Source organism: Orycteropus afer, unplaced genomic scaffold, assembly GCF_000298275.1.
Source record: "Orycteropus afer afer isolate SDZICR_OR568_19922 unplaced genomic scaffold, OryAfe1.0 scaffold00193, whole genome shotgun sequence".
NCBI lineage: Eukaryota > Metazoa > Chordata > Mammalia > Tubulidentata > Orycteropodidae > Orycteropus > Orycteropus afer.
In genome coordinates, this window is record NW_006921780.1 from 4,070,256 (window position 1) to 4,090,173 (window position 19,918).

Genomic DNA, 19,918 nt, shown 5'->3' on the forward strand with positions numbered 1-19,918 from the left:
GAGAATTTTCCTGGTATGATGAAAGATGAGAATATATCCATTCAGGAAGTCCAACGAACCCCAAACAGGATAGACCCCAAAAGAAAATCATCAAGACATATCATCATCTCACCAAAACCAAAGACAAAGAAAGAATCATGAGAGCAGCAAAACTTTCTAGATTCAAACAACAATGAAAACACAACATACCAAAATCTTTGGGACACAGCAAAAGACAATTTATTGTTCAGAAGACAATTTATAACAATAATCACATACATCAAATAGGAAGAAAGAGTCAAACTAATACCTTCACCCTACAACCCTAACAAATAGGGAAAAATCAGCACACACACACACAAAAAAAAAAAAACTCACTCACCAGGAGAAAGGACATGAGAAAGATTACAGCAGAAGTAAATGAAACAGAAAAATAATAGAAAGAATCAACAAGACCAGGAGTTGGTTCCTTGGCAAGGTTAATAAAATCAACAATCCACTGGCTAAATTAAAAATGGAAAAGAAAAAGAAGATGCAAATAACACAAATAAGAAATAAAATCAGTGATGTTAGAACAGAACCAATTGGAATAAAAAGGATAATAACAGAATAATAATAAGAAGTTACTCCAGCAAATTTGAAAATCTAGAGATCCTACAAGAAAGCTACTGTAACTAATAATAGAATTCAGCAAAGTGGTAGGATAGAAGATTAACATACAAAAATGAGTCAGGTTCCTGTACACCAACAAAGAAAACTCTGAAAAAGAAATCAGGAAAACAATACCATTTGCAATGGGGGAAAAAAAAAAAAACATTTCTAGATGAAATGGACAGATTTCTAGAAACTGCCTACCTAAAATAATTGAGACTGAGGTAGAAAATTTGAACAGACTTATAACAAAAGAAGAAATAGAACAGATTTTAAAAAAATTTAAAAAGTTCTAGCCAGACAGCAACGCTTCATTGGAGAATTCTACCAAACATTGAAAGACTAATACCAATTCTGCGCAAACTATTCCAGAACATAGAAAAAGATGGAACACTCCCAAATTCATTCTCTGAAGCAAGCATAACACTGATACCAAAGCCAAAACTACCACTGAAAAACAAATTATAGGACAATTTCCCTCATGAATATAGATGCAAGTATTCTCAACAAAATCCTAGCCAATAGAATCCAACATCATATAAAAAAATAATAATATGCATGATTAAATGAGATTCATACCAGATATGCAAAGAAGTAGATTGCCCAACCTTCCTTCTGAGGAGTGGCTGGTGGGTTTGAACCACTAGCCTTCTGGTTAGCAGTCAAATGGCTTAGGCACTATGCTACCAGAGCTCCCAAGGAGAGTTTAACATTAGAAAGTCAATCAACATCATCCACTACATAAATAAAACAAAGGAAAAGAACCACATGATCAATGCATAAATGGCAATTGATAAAATCCAATAAAAAAAAAACTCAACAAAATAGGAATGCAAGGAAAATTCCTCAATATAATTAAAGTCATATACACAAAACCAACAGCCAACATTATTCTCAACCGAGAGAGACTGAAAGCATTCCCCTTGAGAACAGGAACCAGACAAGGATGATCTTTATCATCATTCTTATTCAATATTATACTGGAAGTCCTCTCCAAAGCAATAAGGCAAGAAAGGGAAATAAAAGGCATCCAAATTGGTTACAAAGAAGTAAAACTATCCCTATTTACAGATTATACAGAGATTCTACAAGAAAGCTACTGTAACTAATAAAAGGATTCAGCAAAGTGGTAGGATATAAGATTAACATACAAAAATGAGTCAGGTTCCTCTACACCAACAAAGAAAACTCTGAAAAAGAAATCAAGAAAACAATACCCTTTACGATGGAAAAAAAAAAAAAACCTCACTGTCATCAAGTCAATTCTAACTCATAATTATATATGCACACCCATATTCATCACAGTATTAATCACAATAGCAAAAAAATGGAAATAACATAAATGCCCAAAAAGGGATGAATTGATAAACTATGGTGCCACACAATGGAATAATATGCAACTTTAAAGAATATCGATGAATCTGTGAAACATGTCATAACATGGATGAACCTGGAGGACGTTATGCTGAATGAAAGAAGTCAACCACAAAAGAATCAATATTATATGAGATCACTATTATAAAATATCAAGAAAAGGATTCCATGCAGAAAGAAACATTCTTTGATGATTTCCAGGAATGGGATGTGGAGGGAGGGAAAATCACTAACTAGATTCCAAACTCCAAACTCACTGCCATCAAGTAAATTCCAACTTATAGTGACCCCCATTGGGTTTCCAAGATGGCAAATCTTTACAGAAGTAGATTGTCCCATCTTCCTTCCACACAGCAGCTAGTAGGTTTGAACCACCAACCATCTAGTTAGCAGACAAATGCCTTAGTCACTATGCCATCAGGGCTCCTTCCTAGTTAGTAGACATATATTAACTTCAGTGAAGAGAATGGCAATATACAATAAAGAGGAGGTCAGTACAACATGACCAAGACAAAGGAAAACACTGGGTGGTATGCAAGAGTAAAAGGCAACAAAAGTAAATACTATTGCATGTACAATCCTTCAACAATAGTAATAACAAGTAATAATTTATGGATGATACACAAGTAGGTATGTAAGCTGAATGGATATGGGATGGCAGAAGTACACCCACAAGCACATACAGGTTTGGCAGAGAATATTTCTACACACATATTTGTATGTGCAACAAATATATCCATGTATATAGTAGAGCATTCCAACTCATAGCAACCCCCAATGGGTTTCCAAGGCTGTAAATCTTTACAGAAGTATATTGCCCCATCTGCCTTCAGCAGAACTTCTGGGGAATTTGAACCGCCGACCTTCTGGTTAGCAGTTAAATGCCTTATCCACTACACCACCAGAGCTTCTTGAAGCACTTACTAACTTGAAGCACTTACTGATGAAGATTAAAGACTACGGTCTGCAGTCTCAACGGACTGTGTTGATTACATCTCAACAGAAAGAAAACAAAAATCCTCACAACTGGACCAATAGGCAGCAGCATGATAAATGGAAAAAAGACTGAATTTGTCAAAGACTTCCTATTACTTTGTTCCACAACCAACACTAATGGAATTAGCAGTCAAGAAATCAGATGACACATTGCACTTGGGAAATCTGCTGTAAAAGACCTCTTTCAAGTGCTGAAGAACAAAGATGTCTCTTTGAAGACTAAGGCTTGCCTAACCCAAGCCATGGTATTTTCAATCGCTTCATATGCATCTGATATCTGGACAACGAATAAGGAAGACTGAAGAATAGTTGATGCTTTTGAGTTGTGGTATTGCCAAAGAATACTGAAGGTACCATGGGCTACCAGATGAACTAACAAATCTGTCCTGAAAGAAGTGCAGCCAGAATGCTCCTTGGAAGTGAGAATGACCAGACTTTGTCTCACCTACTTTGATCATGTTATCAGAAGGGGCCATTCCCTGGAGAAGGATATCATGCTTGGTAAAGTGGAGGGTCAATGAAAAAGGGGAAGGCCCTCAATGAGATGGATTGACACAGTGGCTGCAATGATGGGCTCATGTATACCAAGGATTGTGAGGCTGGCACAGGATCAGGCAGTGTTTCCTTCTTGTTGTACATGGGGTCACTATGAATCAGAACTGACTCTACGGCACCTAACAACAATAACAACAAAGTAGAGCATACAGGGTACAAATTCATGAAAATTTCTTACCCATAAACACCTTGAAGGATGGAGTCACTGGGCTTGAGGGCTTAGGACCATCATCTCAGGGGACATCTAGGTCAATTGGCATAACGTAGTCCATAAAGATAATGTTCTACATCCTACTTTGGTGATTTGCAACTAGGGTCTTAAAAGCTTCTGAGTGGCCATCTAAGATATAACTATTAGTCTCTTCCCATCCGAAGCAAAGAAGAGTGAAGAAAATCAAAGACTCACAGAAACAATTAGTCCAGAGGACTAATAGACTACACAAACCATTCTCCACTGGCCTGAGACCAGAAGTAGATGGTGTCCGGTCACCACTCCTGACTACTCTGATCAGGATCACAATAGGAGCTCCTTGACAGAGTGGGAGAAAAATACAGAACAAAAATTCAGATTCATAAAAGAGACTAGACTTACTAGTCTGATAGAGACTGGTAGAAGCCCTGAAACTATGGCCTTTAGACACCCTTCAAGCCTGGAACTAAGCCAACTCCCAGAGAGCACCTTTAAGCCAAACAATAGACCAATAAAATGAACACCCATGAGGAACATGCTCCTCCGAACAATTAATCATATGACACCAGAAACAAAGTTTAGAAGGCACAAAGAGAGGAAAAGATGGGCAAATGGAAATAGGGAACCCAGGGAGGAAGTGCAAAGAGTGCTGTACATTGAGGGAATTGCAACTAATGTCACAAAACAAACTATGTATGAATTGTTGAATGCAAAACTAATGTGCTCTGTAAACTTTCACCCAAACCACAATAAAATGTTCAAAAAAAAGAGAAAGAGAGAGACTTAGCCAATGAAAACTATGAATCATAACAAGCTGATCCCATTGTGCATGGGTTGCCATGAGTTGGGGGCTGACTTGATGGGAGCCAACAACCACAAAAAATTATATGCCAGAGACCCTGCAAATATAGGTGTGAACAAGATAAACAGTCCCTGAACTCTTGAAGCTTACAATTGGGTTAGGGGAAATGGATATTAAACAAATAAATGTAAATGTTTAATTAAAATTGTGCTAAATTCTATAGAGGAAAATAACTGAGAACTCTGAGTAAGAATGACAGTGGAGCAAAATACAGATGGCAAAGGGTGTGATGTTTAAGGCTGTATGTCAGCTTGGCTAGGCCATGATCCTAAATGGTTTGGCATTTATGTAATGATGTAATTTGGTAGTCATGTAATGATGCAGTCTTTCTCCATGATATGATCTGATGTGATCAACCAATGAGTTGTCAAGGGAGTTGCCTCAAGGGTGTGGCCTGCATCGAATACATGTTTGGACGGTCTGGCAAATCTTGCTTGCTTGCTCTGGATCCTGCACCAGGCTATCATAATCTGATCTCTGGTTCTTGGAACTCATCAGCTTCTGCAGCCTGTGAGCCAGCAGCCTGCCGTCTGACATAATGGTCTTGAATTCCTCAGCCCTGCAGTTATGTGAGTCTGGAGAAGCCTCCAGCCAGACACATGACCCATGGACTAGGGACTTGCCAGCCTCTAAAAACTCATGAGATATTTCCTTGAGATAAATCTGTCTATCTATCATCTATCTATCTATCTATCTATCTATCTATCTATCTATCTATCTATTTTATCTATCATCTGTCTATCTATCTATCTATCTATCTATCTATCTATCTATCTGAACATACACTTCACTGGTTTTGCTTCTCTAGAGAACACAGCCTAAGACAGAGGGTGATCTGAAAGTCCTCTCTAAGGAAGAAATGTCCAAGCAGATGCCAGCAGGAAAAGCAACAGTTAGTAAAGCAAAGAGTCAGGGAGAACATGGCACATTGAGAGGTGAGCATATGTGAGACCTTCTGGAAGGATCTTGGCATATGAGGAAGTCTGAAGAAAGGACCACATGGCCAGAAGGTAACAAGCACGAGGGCTCTGGGAACAGGGAATGGCAGAGGTCAGATCATGCAGGGTCTGCTAGAACATGGTAAGATTTAAAAATTAATTCTAAATGTATGTAAAAGAAAGCCACTGAAGAATTTTAAGAAGGAAATTACATGATCAGACTTGCATTTTTAAAAGCTCCCTGTGGTGGATGGCTGTGTGGAGAATGGATTGAAGCATGAAACAAGAAGATTGAGTTATTGCAGTTATCCTAGCAAGAAAGGACCATGCCTTGGGATTAAGGTGGGGACAGAGAGGGAGAAGAAATGAATGTATTCAAGAAATATACAAGTGGTAGAACAGAGGTCAGATGATGAAGAGTCAGATGCAGGATCCAGAGAAGGCAAGTGAGATTTGCCAGAACGGCCACACATAGATTCAATGCAAGCCACACCCCTGAAGCAACAAACATATACAGTGCTAAAAGTACTCACTCATCTGTGCCAAGAAATCTGAAAGAGCCAGCCAACTGGAAAGACCCAGTTTTGTGCCCATTCCAAAGAAAGATGATACAACAGAATGCAGAAATTATCAAACAATATTACAAACATTACACACAAATAAAATTCAAAAACGGTTGCAGCAGTACTTTGTCAGGAAACTGCCAGAAATTCAACCCAGATTCAGAAGAGCACGTGGAACAATGGTATCATTGATGATGTCAGATGGACCTTGGCTGAAAGCAGAGAATAACATAAAAATGCTTACCTGTGTTTTATTGACTATGCAAAGACATTCAACTGTGTGGATCATAATAAATTATGGGTAACATTGTAAAGAATGGGAATTCTTAGTGGTGTTCATAAGGAAGCTGTACATAGACCAAGAGGCAGTCATTAGAACAGAATAGAAGAATACTGTGTGGTTTAAAATCAGGAAATATGTATGTCAAGGTTCTATTTCTTCACTATCTTTATTCAATCTGTCTGCTGTGCAAATAATCTGGGAAGGTAGACCATATAAAGAAGAATGAGGCATCAGAATTGGAGGAACACTAATTAACAATCTGATATGCAGATGACTCAACCTTGCTTGCTGAAAGAGGACTTGAAGCACTTACTGATGAAGATTATAGATGACAGCCCTCAGTATGGATTAGACCTCAATATAAAGAAAACAAAAATCCTCACAACTGGACCAATAAGCAACATCATAACAAATGGAGAAAATACTGAAGTTGTCAAGGATTTCATTTTACTTGGATCCCATTCACTTGGATCAATGTCCATGGAAGCATCAATCAAGAAATTAAACAACGTATTGCATTGGCCAAATCTGCTGCAAAAGACCTCTTTATAGTGTAAAAGAGCAAGGATGTCACTTTGAGGACCAAGGCATGCCTGACCCAAGCCATGGTATTTTCAATTGTCTCATGTGAATGCAAAAGCTGGACAATGAATAAGGAAGAGCAAGGAAGAATTGATGTCTTTGAATTATGGTGTTGGCAAAGAATATTGAATATATCATGGACTGCCAGAAGAACAAACAAATGTGTGTTGGAAAAAGTGTAGCCAGAATGCTCCTTAGAAGCAAGGATGGTGAGACTTCATCTCACATACTTTGGACATTTTATCAGGAGGGACTAGTTTCAGGAGAAGGACATCATGCTGTAAAGTAGAGGGTCAGTGAAAAAGAGGAAGACCATCAAAGAGATGGATTGACACAATGGCTGCAGCAACAGGCTCAAACATAGCAATGACTGTAAGGAGGGCACAGGACTGGGCAGTGTTCTGTTCTGTTGTCACTAAGAGTCAGAACTGACTCAATAGCACCAAATGACAATAAGATGACTTGAAGAGGAAAAGCCACTTTTTTTCCTATCTCTCTTCACTCTCACCTAGAACAGCTAAGACACGGCTGTAACTATGCAGGTTTTTCGCATCTGGCTGGGTTCATTCCACATGAACCTGAGGATAGAAGGGCTACAAGACGTCTCCTGGGCAAAGAAGGCTTCCCTCAGCACCCTTAGCCAAAACTATCCTGGCCTATGTTTTTTGACCTATTATCAGCTTCTCTGCCACTTGGCCTGTGTCCCTCTTTCCCAGCTCCAAAAATCTCCAAACCATCTGGAACCCAAGGTTAATAATGGTAATGGTAGGGAGTGCTGTAGCTGCCCTGGCTGTCAAACCCACTCTGAATCCAACCCATCTCATGCCCACTCCTGCAGCATTCAGAATCCTGCATAGGTTGTCAAGATAGAACCCCCAGTGCTGTCTCAGGAGAGCCTTTCCAAGGAATAGGGGCAGTGACTCAGTTAGGCAGGTGTGGTCTGAGCAGTCACTCCAAAGGAAGTGGTTTGTTAGACACCATGTGATTAACACTCAGGGACAAGTCATACCAATCAGGTCTGAGATTCTGGATTCCCTCTCTTGGAACAGGCTATAGGACCAGTGTAAGAACCTTGGCTTTGGTTCTGAGTAAAATGGGAAGCCATTTCAGGGATTTGAGCAGAAGAATGATTTAAGTATGACTCTGGCCATTCCATGGACAATAAACTATAGGTGGGCAAGGGAGAAAGCAGGGAGTTTGGTTGGGACACTATCTCTATAACCCAGGCAAGAGATGATGGTGGTTGGGAGCCAAGAGGTAACATGGAGAAGGAGAGAAGGGTTAGATTCTGGATCTACTACGAAGGTAGAGCCAACAGGATTATCTGACAGATGGTGAAGAGTGTGGAGTAGTAAGAGAAAGAAAGGAGTCAAGGAAGGACAAAGTTGCCATCAACTGAGATGAGCTAGAGAGTAGATGGAGTGGGTTTAGGGAAGATCAGGTGCCATGTTAGGGGTGTGCTAAGTTTGAGATGTCTGTTAGACATCTACACAGATAAATGTGGGTACAATGTAGGAGAGACTAGGCCTAGGTGCATAAATTTGAGTATTTGGGGCACATAGGCTTTAAATAGGAGCTCTGGTAGCATAGTGGCTAAGGCACTTGACTGCTAACCAGAAGGCTGGCAGTTCAAACCCACCAGCCACTCCTCGGAAGGAAGGTTGGGCAATCCTACTTCCATAGTGATACTGCCTCGGAAACCCAAGGTGGGGTCGCTAAGTCAGGGGCTGATTCAACGGCAAATAACAACAACAACAACAGACTTTAAATAAATACGGAGGTAGGAGAAATGGATGGAAAATTATTCCCATCCCAATTTTTCAATTTCTCAGACTGTGTACTACCTTCCCGGAAAGACTGATGTTTATTGAAAGGAAGGAATCAGATTTCCCCAGAGGAACAATGCTATAACAGCATATTGGGCTCCTGACCAAGGACCTGTTGCTCAGTTTTCTTTAATGGAACTGATTGCAAACGTGAGATTTTTCCTGAAGTCTTTAATAAACTATGTATGAGAAGCTTGTGTGCTGAACAGGGCAGAACTTTCTAAAGAGTTTGTTAGTCAAAGAAACAGGGGTCCCACAACTTATCCCACAGAACCATGCCCAATATAGCCCATTTGCTCTGGTCTTGGGAGGCCCAGAGTGCCAGATAAACTGCTTCCTATGTACCGGCTAACTCTGCTCATCAGTTGATAGGTCCTCTCATGGAGGGCAATTTTCACATGCATTTTTAAGAACAATGTTCAGGAAACATGTGTTTTTTCCATCACATTTCCCTGAAGTAAAACCAGTTGCTGTCTAATCATGGTGATCCCATGTGTGTCAGAGTAGAACTGTGCTCCATAGCCTCTTCTATTGCTGATTTTTTGAAAATAGATAGCCAGGTCTTTCTTGCGTGTCACCTCTGGGTGGACTCAAACATCCGTCCTTTCAGTTAGCAGCTGATTGGGCTGTTAGGACCACCCAGAGATTCAGAAGTCATCTCAGACACGGGTTATTGTTATCCATCACGTGAAGTTTAGGGAAGGTCAGTCAGCTCAGGGAGGGGGTCTGAGCTCTGGATGGGAATAGATGCTGAACAAAAGATACACAGCCCTTCCCTCAGTGGAAGCCTAGTCCAATGGCAGCGGGAGGGTAACTCCCAGGAAACAGCAAAGATTGTAAAGTAAACATGACATGAACTGACACAGTGGCTACAACAATGGGCTCAAGCATAGCAACAATTGTGAGGATGGTACAAGACTGGACAGTGTTTCATTCTGTTGTACACAGGGTCTCTATACGTCAGAACTGACTCAATGATGCCCAACAGCAACAGTAGGTGGGTAGGAGACTTGGTGGTGCAGTGGTTAAGCACTTGGCAGCTAACCTAAAAGCCTGGCAGTTCAAAGACCTGGCAGTCTGCTCCTGAAAAGATTCCAGCCTTAGAAACCCTATGAAACAGTTCTACTCTGTCATATAGGGTCACCATGAGTCGGAATTGACTTGCTGGCAATGGGTTTCAGTGCAGGGTAGGTCTCTAGGTGGCACAAATTGATTTTCAATTTTGGCTGTTAACCTAAGTTGGTGGTTTGAACCCACTCAGTGCCTCCATGGAAGGAAGTCCCAGAGAAAGGCCTAGTGATCTACTTTCATAGAGAGTATAGCCAAGAAAACACTCTGCAGCAGTTCTACTCTGTAACACGTCGGGTCGCCATGAGTCAGAATTGACTCCACAGCAATGGGTTTGGTTTTGGTTTTGGGAGCAGAGGCTGGGATAATGGAACAGGGTGTGGTCAGTCTGTCTTCCTGGAGAAAGATGCAGACTAAGAAAAAAGACAAGGACAGGAAGGAGAGTTTTACAGGCATGAGAACAGCCTTAGCAACGTGGTTGTAGGGAGGTGTGGGCTGGGCTGGGGCAGGGAACGAGCCTGAATCTCAATGTTTGGAAACCGTAGGAGCGATGTCAGGTGAGTCAGGGCAGGGAGAGGCCAGAGAAAGCCACGGCATCCAGGCAGAAAGAGGGAGGGGGTAAAGGGAACCAAAAGTGTCTGTGGAGACTGACAGGAAAGGCAAGAGAAATGAAGGAAGTGGGAGCCTGAAGGAGCTCAAATCCAAGTTTGAGTGAACTTTCCCAAAAATATTTAAGAAATCTATATGTTCCCTGCTGGAAGGGAAGCCATGGTATTTTCAGTTGTCTCATGTGCATGCAAAAGCTGGACAATGAATAAGGAAGACCAAGGAAGGATCCCTCCTCAGCTTTGGGAGAGCTGCAGGCAGTGCTTCAGGAGGGACTGTCCACCTGAGAGGGCTGTCAAAGACAATGCTACAGAGGGTACCACCACAGTGGGCACTGGGCCCAGAAGACAGCTAACCTGTTCTGAGTGACAGCAGCAAAGAGCAGGCAGATGAAGAAAGGCCCAGGAGGGCACGCTATGTATGGTACAAGAGGCGGCTCAAGGATTCTGGCAGCTATTCCTCAGACATGACTCTGGGACCCTGCTCAGCCTGTGTTTCAAGTGCTTCCTGTTATTATTAGTATCACTATTACTAATGAGGACTATTTTCGATATTAACAACTGCACGTGGATTCCTGCACTCAGAGGCGAGTCGTGGCTCTCCTCTCACTTCTCTACCTGCTGATTCCTGGATTCCTTGCCTCTTACCCCAAATGGTGAGCCATGTCCAAGTTCAATCCCAAGGCTTCATTCTTCTCGCTCCATTCCCCCTCTCTGGGACCTCCCACTGTGGACACTACCACCCCCCACACACACACCTCTGTGTAGTTACAGCAGTGCCTCCAGGCTTTCCTTCTTTCTTGTAGGAGATGAATGACGTATTAGGAAAGTGGCGGGTTGAGGCTCCCCCATTTGTTGATCTCCGACTATGTACCAGACTCTGTGATAGGCGCATCAAGCAAAAGAGCCCTGTTACTATTCCCACTTTACAGATGAAGAAACTGAGGCTTCAGGAGCTTATTAAATAACTTTGAATCCAAGTCTCTCTGACTTCAAAATTGAGGCCTTCATCCTTTGCATATGTGAACATGCCTAGCTCTCAAATATTTCTTATGAGTCTTCTTCCTCCCTTCTTCCCTCTGTTATTCTCTCAGGACACGCTATACAAAGGTCCGCCATCACCTCAAATTCAGCCTTTATAAAAATGAGCTCTACAGTTTCACCCCATCCTCATTTGCTTGATTGCCTGCCTTTGTCAAGGGCTTCAGACTTCTCCTCCTGCTGAGTCTCCCTGTTGCACCCAAGTAGGCTGCTGGGGGCCATTGGCACAGAGAGATAGCTGAAGGCTGTCTTGTCTATTTCCTGCCTGTAGGCACAGTAGTCAGTCATTCCCAAGCTCCTCCAGATTTCCCAAACCAGACAATATCCCCACTTTGCTGCATGGTCTCATGTCTCACACTCTTTCCCTCAGTACAGTCTTCATAACATAACCCCAAAGAAATGAATGGAATCCGTTTTCCTTCCATATATCAGGAATAAATAAAATAATTACTCAGCATATGCTGGATAGATGAAAGGGGTCCCTGGGTGGTATAAACTGCTAACTGGTCAGCTACTAACCGAAAGGCTGGCAGTTTGAACCCATCTAGAGGCCCCTTGGAAAACAGGGCTGTCAATCTGCTTCCAAAAGGTCACAGCCTTGAAAACCCTATGGACTTCCTACAATAAAATGAACTGCTAAATATAAAACTAGGAGCTCTGGTAGCATAGTGCCTAAGGCACTTGACTGCTCACCAGAAGGCTGGAGGTTCAAACCCACCAGCCACTCCTCAGAAGGAAGGTTGGGCAATCCTACTTCCATAGTGATACTGCCTCGGAAACCCAAGGAGGGGTTGCTATGAGTCGGGGCCAACTTGATGGCAAACAACAACAACAAATATAAAACTAAAGATTTCCCAGTTTGCTTTTCAAAATACATGTGCAAATATGAACTAAATTTCCCGAATAAATAAATGTTTATTCTGTTATAAATATACCAAAATAAACAGACATGAAGTGATGTTAGGATATGATCAAGAAGTCAAGAATAAATGAAAGTTTACTTTACAAATAAAGAAAGAATATTGAAGCATTCAACAAAAAAAACCTGTGGAGTGCAGTTCTACTTTGCAACAAATGGGGTCATCATGAGTACAGCTAATGGCAACTGGCTTATTGTTGCTGTTGTTTTTCTTTTGGAGGGGTGATTTGGATGGATGAAGAGTGTAAACTCCACAACAGAGGTTCCCCAGACTCCTGGGAGACAGGAATAGCTGTGAGGAGGCTCCATATCCTAGAAAGGGTTAAAGTTCTACTTCAGTCCCTGTCTTCAGACAAAGCCACAGCCTAAACCCATAGGGATCCAGTAGTTTCATACTCTGGAAGGACAGTGATAGGGTAATTCCCAAAACTCCCTGTTACTGGTAATCCAAACAAAATTAATCCCTCCCAGAGTCACCAGTCTGACTGGGCCTAAAATAATTGAAATGCAATCAGGCAGCATGTACACTAAGACTTATTCTAATCAGAGTACATGGAGAAAACTCATTGTGATTGCACACACTCATGGACTTGAGAATTTGAGGCTTAAGAGACAATGACTATAAGATGACTTCCTAAAGGTTGAGGAAGAAGGTCAGAGTGAGGACTCAAAATATCTCTTGAACAGATTTCAATCAGCCCTGGGAGACTGATTCAGGGAAGTCCCGTGGATGTCAAGTTAGGTATAACAACTATCAAAAAAAGTGATTGGGAACCAAGGAGATGAAAATTTATAATATTTGCATTTCCAGTGACCAGAGGAACTAGAAATTAGCTTTGGCAAAGCTGGGGAAAGACGCAAAAGGAAGCGTTATGGAGACAACCATGATCTTTGTGTTTCTGTGGAAAAACAGAGAAAAATTGGGGTGTACTTGTGATTCTCTTTTTCAGGGTGGCACTGTATGCACAGTCTTCTGCTTGCCTGTGACAAGGTCCTCTAAATTTTGCAAGCCAGTTGTTACATATGGTCATTATTAAAAATTAAATTAAATTTACAGTTAAGTAAATTAAATTAAAAACAAAGGTGATAAATATTCACTCATCCCTTCCTAATTACTATTATCTAGGACCGCTGGTGGTACAGTGGTTAAAGCACTTAGTTGCTAATGAAAAGTTCAGTGGTTTGAACCCACTAACTATTCCATGGGAGAAAGATGTGTTAATTTGCTTCCCTAAAGATTTACAGCCTTGGAATCCCTATGGGCGGTTCTACTCTGTCCTATAGGGTGGCTATGAGTCAGAATTAACTTGATGTCAATGGGTTTTGTTTGTTTGTTTGTTTGTTTTTCCTATTATTTAACAAGAATATTAAGCTCTGGATGAAGGTTACTTACTTCTACCTGTTCTTGTTGTTGTTAGGTGCCGTTGAGTCGTCTCCAACTCACAGCAATCCTATGCACAGCAGAACGAAACACCGCCCGGTCCTGCAACAGCCTCACGATCCTTGCTATACCTGAGCCCATCATTGCAGCCACTGTATCAATCCATCTCATTGAAGGCTCTCCCCTTCTTCAGTGAGCCTTCGCTTTACCAAGCATGATATCCTTCTCCAAGAAATGGTCCCTTTTGACAACATGACCAAAGTAGGTGAGACGAAGTCCAGCCATTCTTATTTCCACGGAGCATTCTGGCTGCCTTTTTTCAAGGATGGATCCATTAGTCCTTTTAGCAGACCATGGTACCTTAGCATTCTTCACCAGCACCACAACTGAAAAAAAACTGAAAAAAAACCTGAAAAAACTCTTCTTCAGTCTTCCTTATTTATTGTCCACCTCTCACATGCATATGAGGTGACTGAAAATACCATGGTTTGAGTCAGGTGCACCTTAGTCTTCAGAGATACATCTTTGCCCTTCAGCACTTGAAAGAGGTCTTTTGCAGCAGATTTGCCCAATGCAATACATCATCTGAATTCTTGACTGCTGCTTCCATTAATGTTAATTGTAGAACCAAGTAATGTGAAATCCTTGACAACTTCAATCTTTTCTCAGTTTATCGTGAAGCTGTTTATTGGACCAGTTGTGAGGATTTTTGTGAGGATTTTTGTTTTCTTCATATTGAGGTGTAATCCATACTGCAGACTGCAGTCTTTAATCTTCATCAGTCATCCTCACTTTCACCAAGCAAAGTTGTGTCATCTGCATATCACAGGTTGTTAATGAGTCTTCCTCCAATCCTGATGCCACATTCTTCATATAATCCAGCTTCTAGGATTATTTTGCTAAGCATACAGATTGAATAAGTATGGTGAAAGGATACAAACTTGATGCACTCCCTTCTTGATTTTGAACCATGCAGTATCCCCTTGTTCTGTTCGAATGATAGCCTCCTGACCTATGTACAGGTTCCTCATGAGTATAATCAAGTGTTCTGGAATTCCCATTCTTCTCAATGTTATCCATAATTGGTTATGATCCACACAATTGAATGCCTTTGTATAGTTAATAAAATACAAGTAAACATCTTTCTGGTATTCTTTGCTTTGAGCTGAGATCCATCTGACATCAGCAATGATATCCCTCATATCACATCCTCTTCTGAATCCAGCTTGCATTTCTGGAAGCTCTCTGTCAATATACTGCTACAACCATTTTTTAATTATCTTCAAGAAGATTTCACTTGCATGCGATAGTAACTATATTGTTCAATAATTTCCACATGCTGTGGGATAACCTTTCTTTGGAGTAGGTACAAATATGGATCCCTTCCAGTCAGTTGGCCAGGTAGCTGTCTTCCAAATCTCTTGGCATAGCTGAGTGAATGCCTCCAGCAGGGCATCTGTTTGTTGAAACATCTCAATGGGTATTCTGTGAATTCCTACAGCCTCATTTTTCACCAATTCCTTCAGTGCAGCTTCAACTTCTTCCTTCAATACCATTGGTTCTTGACCATATGCCACCTCCTAAAATGGATGAAGATCAACAATTATTTTTGGTACAGTGACTCTGTGCATTCCTTCCATGTTCTTTTGATGTTTCCTGCATCATTCAATATTTTGCCAATAGAATCTTTCAATACTGCAACTCGAGACTTAAATTTTTTCCTCAGTCCTTTCAGCTTGAGAAATGCTGAGCGTGTTCTTCCCTTTTGGTTTCCTAACTCCAGGTCTTTGCACATTTCATTATACTAATTGGTTTTGTCTTCTTGAGCTGCTCATTGAAATCTTCTCTTCAGCTCTTTTATCTTGTCATTTCTTCCATTTGCTTTAGCTACTCTCCATTCAAGGGCAAGTTTCAGAGTCTCCTCTGACATCCATTTTGGTTTTTTCTTCCTTTATTGTCTTTTTTAACCACCTCTTGCTTTCTTCACAGGTGATATTCTTGGTGTCATCCAACAATTCCTCTGGTTTTTGGTCATTGGTATTCAATGCATCATATCTATTCTTTAAATGGTCTCTAAATTCAGGATGGATATTATCAAGGTCATATTTTGGTTCTCATGGATTGTTTTAATTGTCTTCAACTTCAACTTGAATTTGCATATGGCAGTTGATGGTCTCTTCCACAATCAGCACCTGGCCTTGTTTTGGCCAAAGATATTGAACTTCTCCATCACCTCTTGCCAATGTAATCAATCTGATTCCTGTGTATTCCATCTGGTGAAGTTCACATGTATAGCCACCATTATGTTGTTGAAAAACGGTATTTGCAATGACTAAGTCATTGGTCTTGGAAAATTCTATCATGTGATCTCCAATGTTATTTCTATCACCAAGGTCATATTTTCCAACTACTGGTAACTCTTCTTTGTTTCCAACTTTTGCATTCTAGTCACCAGTGATAATCAACACATCTTGATTTCATGTTCGGTCAATTTCAGACAGCAGAAGTTGGTAGAAATCTTCAATATCCTCATCTTTGGCTTTGGTTTGGTGCATAGATTTGCATAATCTTAACTGTGGCATTAACTGGTCTTCCTTGTAGTCATATGGATATTATCCTATCACTGTTATACTTCAGGACAGATCTTGAAATACCTTTGTGACAATAAATGCCACACCATTCCTCTTCAATTTGTCATTCCCAGCATAGTACATCATATGTTTGTCTGATTCAAAATGGCCAAAACCAGTCCATTTCAGCTCACTAATGCCTAGGATATCAATCTTTATGCGTTCCATTTCATTTTTGACAAGTTCCAGTTTTCCTAGATTCATACTTCATACATTCCATGCTCCAATTATTAATGGATGTTTGCATCTGTTTCTACTCATTTGGATTCATGCCACATCAGCCAATGGAGGTCCTGAAAGCTTTACTCTATCCATATTGTTAAGGTCGTCTCTGCTGTGAGGAGTCAGCTCTTCCCCAATCAAATTTTGAGTGCCTTCAGACCTGATAGGCTCATCTTCTGGCATTCTATCAGACACTGTTTCAGGACTATTTATAAAGTTTTCTAGTAATATATCAGACAGTATTTCACTGCTATTCATAAGGTTTTCACTGACCAATTGTTTGAGAAGTGGATGGCTGGCCTCTTCCTTCTTCCGAGTCTGTCTCAGCCCAGAAGCTCTGCTGAAACCTCTACACCACGGGTAACCCTGCTGGCATTTTACAACACCAGTGGCACAGCCTCCAGCTCCGCGGGACATAAGCCACCACAGGACGACAAACAAGTTCATCTCCCCTAGTTGTTCCTGACCCCTCTGAGCCCACCTACCTCAGGCCCCAGCCTTAAAATAGAGCCACCCCTAAGTGAAAAGCAGCCCCCAAGCCCCATACCCCTACTTTTACCTACTCCTCACTTATCAACAATATCATTATCTGTTGTTTCAAATTTATGACAACAGTAAAAAAATCTACTGGATTATCTTGCATATTAATGATGTATGTCTAGCAGTAACAAATGCTGAGGTGTGAGTCTACAGTAATGCTGGCTAGATGGTTAAGATGATACGTCAACTTGTCTAGACCATGATTCTCAGTGGTTTTGCAGTTATATAATGATGTGGTCATCCTTCATTTTCGCATAACAACTTTGTCTTTGGAATCTAAACATGTTCATAAGTGAGGAGTAAATTGTATCTATATTGTGGAAATACCTATACAATGGTGTGCTGCTGTGTATTTCTTGTAGCTCCACAACAGTGGCATCCCATTGGTAACTTGAAATCAGCCATGGTAGGAGTACTGACCTCATAGAAATCAACAAATGGTACACATCAAGGTTTGCCCCACTCCAACCTCCATCGAGAGTCAACTCTCAAACACTTGTCACCGTAAGAGTCCTCCCTCAACGTTGGACAAGGTTTGATGCTGGAGAAATGAATAAAAAGACCAAAGTGTCCCTGAAGCAAAATGCTAGCACAGAAACTTCCCTCCTTCCTCACCTTTGGTTGATAAGTGCCATGACCATGACTGTGATTCCAGCTTTGGATTTAGGAACATCCCTGGTTTCCCTGTTAAGTCATCCTAACAGGAAGTTGTCTCCAGAGTCTCACTGAAATCTCTCTTGCTGTTTTTTTTTTTTTTTAACTTTTTATTGTGAGTTGGATGAAATTTTACAAAGCATATTTGTTTACAATCAGTTCATATCCATTTTGTTTTGTGACACTGGTTACATTCCCTGCAGAGCAACAGCTCTCTTCTCACTTCCTGCCTGTGGTCTCCCTTTCCCTGTGTCCTTCTTGCCTATGCATTCCTCTCCCCTATCTTTCTCTCTGTCCCAGTGCTGCTCTTCTGATCTCCCATGGTAGATTGTTCTAAAGAGTGCATCTCCCTGGGGTGTTCAGTTCCTAGGCCTGTCTATTGTTTGGCTGAGAGTTAAACCACGGCAGTGAGTTCAATTCCAGGAGTGAAGGATGATTCAGGACCACAGTCTCAGGGGTTTCACCAGACTCTATCAGAACAATAAGCCTGGTATTTTTTTTATCTAGTTCTTCTGGTCTCAGTAGGCTGAGGTTCTCATGGCCCATTAGTCCTTTGGACTAACTGTTCCCATGCGTCTTTGATTTTCTTCACTCTTCCTTGCTCTGGACAAGAAAAGACCAATAGATGCCTCGTAGATGGCCACTTGCAAGTTTTGAAGACAGCCATTGCTACTCACTGAAGTAAGATGTAGAACAATATTTCTGTATACCATGTTGTGTCAATTGAGTTTGGTGTTCCCCACAACCACAGCCCCCAGCCCACAGGCCTAGCAACTCACTCCCTCAAGGTGCTTAGTTGTGGTTAAGAAATTAACTTTGCCTCCTTTTAGCTTTAAACTCCATTTGGACATTTTTATAGCACATACAAACACATATGTAGGGATATCATCTGTCAAACCTATGTATGGTTGTGGGTATATTCCCATTTGCCTGTCCATACACAATCTTCTTGTCTGTCTATCTATGTATCCACCTATAGATTAGTGTTTGCTGTTACTGACGACGCAACATTGTGTATGCAATAGTATTGGCCTTTATTATCTGTACCTCTTGTGCACCTCCCCAAGTCTTCCTTTTCCTTACTGATACAGTGCTAGTCACATGCTTTTGTTGTATTGCTTTTCCCTTCACTCATTATCAAACCTGTCTCTTAACTATCTTCTCTTGCTGTGTGTGTGTGTGTATGTGTGTGTTTTTAATGAGCTTTCCTTGCCTAAGGGAGCTCTAGTGGTGTAGTGCCTAAGGCATATGACTGCTAACCAGAAGGGTGGAGGTCCAAACCCACCAGCCACTCCCAAAGGAAGACTGGGCAATCTACTTCCATAGAGATACCACCTGGGAAACCCAAGGAGGGGTCGCTATGAGTCGGAAACAACAGCAGTGAGTTTGGTTTTGGTTTCTTCCTAGCCTGAGCCTCACTATCCTTACCCCTCAAATGAAGGCCAAATCTGAACATGGCTCCCTGGCTTTTGGAATGGGGAAGATGATGTCACAACACACCCTATATGGCCAGTTCACTGCCCAGCTCCTCACCACTTGCCAGGAGACTGATCTGGAAGCTCCTCAGAGAGGGCCCTCTCAAAGTCATCCTATTAGGTCTCTTATCTGCGGGCAAATGTGTACCAGGCCCTGTGCCCTGCTAAAGATCTAACCATCCGTGAACAAGTCACCTTATTAAACATACACACATACATAGTTCCTGCTGATTCCAGCTCACAGTAACGCCATGTATGTCAGAGCAGAACTGTGCACCACAGGGTTTTTAAGGCTGTGACCTTCCAGAAACAGATGATCAGGTCTTTCCTCCAAGTCACCTCCGAGTGGGTTCTAACCACCAACAGTTCAGTTAGTATTCAAGAGCTTAATCATTTGTGCCAACCACGGACCCCCTAAGTCACCTTATTGGTGCTCATAAATGTGGCCACATAAATGAAGGAACAGATGTTTCTGGAGTTCTCTGCTCCCCTCATAGTTTAATCCCCTCACCTATCCCCAAGGAGGCCCCTGTCTCCTCATCTCCAAGACCGTTGTCCCTGGCTTCCTTTGTCCAATCATTTCA